We start from the raw sequence: 5,631 nt of genomic DNA, 5'->3' as shown, positions 1-5,631 counted from the left end.
CCTCTTCTGTGTTCAGCATTCATTTAAAGAGACAGATGTGTGGCGTGTGATGCTGTCATGTGACAGCAATGATGAGATGCCATGGTGGTGTGACTTCAGTCATTTCATCCTCATGCTGAGAAATGGGTTGTCATGTGATGTCAGGACAGTGTGCTGATAGGATGCAGGGAGAGATCATCTGCAACTCATTGATTAGGGTTAAAGATTTCAGTGTGAGGGATCAATGCTGGTACTCCATGACTGAGTGCATGCGTCTTATGCAGGAGGACATATTGCATGGTTTCAGCCCTGACACACTGCTGCATTCTGTGTACATAGCAACAGCTGTCACTGATCAGTCCTTATCTTCTCCAGCCAGAGGGACTCTGATCTCTTCACCAGCCATATCTCTGCTCTAGCCAGGGGTACCCTAATCTCTTCTCCAGTGGGTTCTCTTATCTCTCCAGAAATACTTTTATCATCTCTCATCAGCTGCATCTACCCCACTCACCCAGAAACGGGATCCGGAGAACTGCAGTCATCCTGAGTGCAGTTACATTGGTCGGTGTAGTAATCACGCCTGTTATCTAGCAGTGGAAAGGTCATATAGTTACTCATTAGGCCCCGGCACACCTTCATTCAGTACCAGAGTCCTCTGGTAGCAGGCAGTCCTAGTACACACGGCGATCTTACATGGAGGGACCAGAATCTGGGCCAGGTAAGTTCTGGATCATTCCTATTTCTGCCCAGCAGAAATGTCCCATTATTTATTGTTCCTCCTCCTGTAGGTGAGGCAGGTTAGCTGCTAACAGACAAACGGTAGATCCTGACTGCTGTGCAACTACAAGTCCTGTCATGCCCTGTTACACTGTGTATGGAACAACAGGGGATGCTGGAATTTCCATAACAATTGGAATTTATAGAACTTTTGTACTCCTTGTACAATCCTTTTCTTGGAGGTCATTGAGAGACACAGGTGGTTATATTGTTGCCAACATGAGGATGTGACATTGGCAAACACAAAAAAAAAGAAAGCTGTAGGCCAGCCACAGTACAACCCCTTCCACTACCAGCATGTCTCAGCTTTGCAGCAAAGCAGTACCAACAGCATGATCGTAGACAGGAAGGGGGGTGTACCTGTGTCCCCTTTATTGTTCTAAAAGCTGCCCAACTGAAGGGTGGGGAACATTGGCTAACAAGGCCCAAAATAAACAACACAACTGGCCTGCCTGCAGCTCAGAGCCGCCTGAAGGATTTTATATGTCCAAAGCTGGCATCAGAGGAGGCCTGATAGAACCTGTGTGCACATAAGACCAAGGGGCAGCCTTACAAATCTGGAAAACAGCAGCCTGATGCTGAAAAGCCCAAGAGGCGCCCACATATCTAGTAGAGTGCAACTTGAAAGTAAATGGTGGAACCCATTCCTTAAGAACAGGGGGTCTTCAAACTTTTTAAACAAAGGGTCAGTTTACTGCCCTGCGAAGTAAAACAACAAGAAGCGCACCAACCTTGTGCATTACCTCAGTAGCCAAAATTTATTTAATGAAGGAAAGGTACTCGCAAACAGCGAATAAAAACAGGCATGTAAGTCCACCAAGGGACTTCAAAGGTAAGAGGCCAGCGCGAATCCCATCATGGGTGTAGGTACTCAGTCCAGCTGACGCGTTTCGAAGGTCATGCCTTCTTCCTCAGAGCTGACTGGACTGAGAGTGTATGCTCCCATTTATGCCCACAGACTGAAATAGGACCCTCCCAAATGGGTTGGGCTGTCCTGGGCCGGGGGGAGGGGCCCGGGTGTCAACAGAGTACAATAAATAGTCAATAGTCATCCAGATGAATATAAATCATAAAATTAAAATAAATTAAAATGTATAAAGATCCTCTCCCTCCAATTCTCCAATGAGACATCCCCTGGCTTGGTAATATGAATGGATGTTATACTTTTCCTTCTATACACATGTGTTCATATACAACATTACACTAATGAATGCTATTACTGCTATTAATTCAATTTTATTAATTTTATGAATTCTGCTATGTCTAATAGACACTCTAGCTGAATTGCTCATCGTTTATGAACAAACAGACAATGTATGGTTCATGCAATTGTGTGGGTTCCTGTGTCTATGGATGTATATATATATTTTCCATATACATAGTATACAGTTTTTATGTATGTGTATATATAGTTTATATACATTGGATGCATCCGACGATCAGTTTAATGTTAATATCAACCAATTTTAAATTTTTCCTACTATTGTATTTATAAGCTGCACTTTTTAAGGTATAATGTATCATTTACCATCTATATACATTTTAATTTATTTTATTTTAATTTTATGATTTATATTCATCTGGATGACGATTTATTGTACTCTGTTGACACCCGGGCCCCTCCCCCCGGCCCAGGACAGCCCAACCCATTTGGGAGGGTCCTATTTCAGTCTGTGGGCATAAATGGGAGCATACACTCTCAGTCCAGTCAGCTCTGAGGAAGAAGGCATGACCTTCGAAACGCGTCAGCTGGACTGAGTACCTACACCCATGATGGGATTCGCGCTGGCCTCTTACCTTTGAAGTCCCTTGGTGGACTTACATGCCTGTTTTTATTCACTGTTTGTGAGTACCTTTCCTTCATTAAATAAATTTTGGTTACTGAGGTAATGCACAAGGTTGGTGCGCTTCTTGTTGTTTTACTTCGCAGTTTGTTCGGGCTTCCCCAGCCTTGGTTTGGAGCTGCACGACCTTGGATACTCTGGTGGTTGCTTCTCTGGAGGTTTTAATTCCATCTACTCACCACCGGCCTGGGTCCCGGAGCGCAGGAGAAATCGCTTTCAGTTTACTGCCCTTCAGGGGGGCCGGACTATTGGGAGTAGTCTTGGAATTGTCCTAGCATCAGAGTGAGAAAACAATGTCATCTTTGGTATTAGGGGATGAGCAGTATCCAATTGTTTGTGGCAGTGGAAAGAATAAATCCCCATCATTGATGTCAGTGAAATGAATAGTGCCCCATCGGTAGTGGCAGTAGAAGGAAAAGTGCCACATCATTGGTGTTAGTGAGAAGAACAGTGCTTTATCATTGGTGTCAGTAAATGGAATAGTGCTCCAATGTTGGTGTCAGTGGAAGGCATAGGGTATAATTGGGAGGAATAGTGCCCTATTGTTGATGTCAGTAAGAGGACTAGTGCCCCAAGGGCTAGATAAAGGCAAACAAAGGGCCACAGTTTGGACAGTCTAAACCACCAAGTGGAACAAGAAGCTGATGCACCCTTGCAGAGTCCATCCAAGATGACAAAAAGGGAATCGGCCTTTCTAAAGAAAGCAGTGGCTGGGAGACTCTCACAGCCAGATCTACATCCATGCAACTGAGGAAAATTTTCTTTTAGTGAACTGGAGCTAGCCAGAGGGATGGGAAAAATGATTTTCCATGTGAGGTGAAAGATAGGACCTACCTTAGGTAGCAAATAAGACACTGGGCCTCAACACCACCTTGCCCTTATGCAAGACCAGAAAAGGTTCTTTGCGGGACATGGCCACCAGTTCAGGCACTCACATTGCAAAGACAATAGCTACAAGAAACATCAAAGAGGGAAAGCAACATAAGAGACACAGTTCTTCTTCAAGGAGTAAAAGGTCAGTGGTCTCAGAAAAAAATATGGCAAGAGCAGAGACCTAACCTGTTATGGTGCTGAAGACAAATGCTGCTCCAGATTCAGCTGTAGGAAGGAAAAGATTAATCTCACAGAGAATCTTCTATGGTGGAAGTCCCAAGACCCTTGCATGATGAGAGACCTCACAAGAAGTAGAGTTTATAGCTTTTAACATTTTGGGAATCACCCGTGCAGTTTTTTGATGGATCTGGAGCCCAGAAGCTTTACATCCATTGTGTCCCCCCACCTGTAACAGAGGTCCTCTACCAGTTCTTGGTTTGAGGACTGCTCCCCTGGGTCCAAACTCTGCTGACTGAGAAGGTCTACTTGCCAATTGTCCACGCCTAGGATGTAAACAGCAGACAAACCTGAAACGTGAAGTTCCATAAAGGAAAGAGTCTGCTCTACCTCTCTTGCAGTGGTTCTTCCTTCATGCTTGAAAACAGAAAACGGGATGGTAAGACTTCCCCAATTTCAGAAGAACTATTAACCAAGCCAGGGGCAACTTTATCCTGAGCGCCAAATGAATATGTCTGGCCAGGAACTGTCAATGTGATACCCATCTTGGGCTTGGGAACTGTGAACAGGTTTGAGTGACTCCCCTGAAACCATTCTGCCAGAAGAACTGGGACAATGACACCTCTATCCATAAGACCTGAGAAGGCTCAATGGGGATCTGCTAATCTATGTGGTGACATTGGAAGGTTGGAATTGAGAAACCAAGAAGGGGTCTAGGAGCCAAATTCCACCTTGTAGCCCCTGAAAACACTTCCTGCAGCCAAGCATCTGAGATGCAAATAGTCCAAGTGTCCACAGAGGTTTAAAACATGTCACCCATCTTCATACAGAGGGAGGTTTGTCAAAGGTTTGGTGGACAGGGAGCCCTAGACTTGAGTGGACTAGCAGCCAAGTTTGGAGGGGTTGGGGGCTGGGTGTGGATGTTTGTAGCAGTGGTGAAACAAAAAGAACTTTTCTTAACCACCAGTGAGGAATGAACCTTACTGGTCTGTGGCTTAGACTTCTGCTAAGGAAGAGGGATGCTCTTGCCACCAGTAGCACCCTTGATATTCTTGGTATCCAGAGTAGATCTGCAGAGGTGTAATCCCTTCGAAGGGCATGCAGATCATATATGCTTTTTTAAATGCAGGTTCCAAAGTCCAACACTTCAGCCAAAATGTCCCTCACATGAGACAGGAAACCTCAAGCAACCTATCAAAACTGTAACTTTAAGTAACTGTAAATACTTTTTTAAAAATAAACATGTTATCTTCACCTGCTCTGTGCAATGTTTTTGCACAAAGTGGCTTACGAACCTCCTCTTCTGGGGTCCCCAACCAGCACTCTTAGCTCTTCCTCTTCTCCAAGTGCCCCCCATAGCATGTGGCCTGGGTGAGCTCAATCCTTAGCCAGGCTGTGTGAACCCATTGACACATACAATGTGGCTCAGCCCCACCCCTGTTCCCACCTCCCAGGCTTTGATTGACAGCAGCAGGAGCCAATGGTTCCCACTGCTTCTGAGTCTCCTGTGAGAAGAGAGAGATATGGGAGAAGGACAGGCACAATGCTGGATTGAGATTGGGCTCAAGTAAGTATTTAAAGGAGGTCTGGAAAGGGGGGGGTTGAGCAGCTTTTGAAAGTTTTTTTTTTACCCTAATGCAAATAATCTTTTACCTTTACAACTACTGTCAGGCTACAGCCCTTAGTTCCAAACATTCTATGACAACAGGGTCAGCAGCATTAGTGGTAGGATCCTTTTGAAAGGGGCCACCTATTGCAGCAGGACTTTCCCCATCCCTCATGTCTAGAACGACATGGCATGGCAGGCTGGCGTTTAGGCAGCCAAGGCCAGTTGGTGGCAGGTGAGGATCAGATAGCTGGAGATGACCACATTTACTGTACGTGGGTGTCGTGAGCAGACCAAAGTTTTTCATGACTCTTTGCAAAACAGTAGCAACACTGGGGAGGTTTCTTTGCTGGAAAGAGCAAGGGCACGTGGCAC

Source organism: Staurois parvus, unplaced genomic scaffold, assembly GCF_062004578.1.
Source record: "Staurois parvus isolate SC_StPar_1 unplaced genomic scaffold, SC_StPar_1.0 ptg000211l, whole genome shotgun sequence".
Classification (NCBI taxonomy): Eukaryota; Metazoa; Chordata; class Amphibia; order Anura; family Ranidae; genus Staurois; species Staurois parvus.
This window is presented reverse-complemented; position numbering follows the sequence as displayed.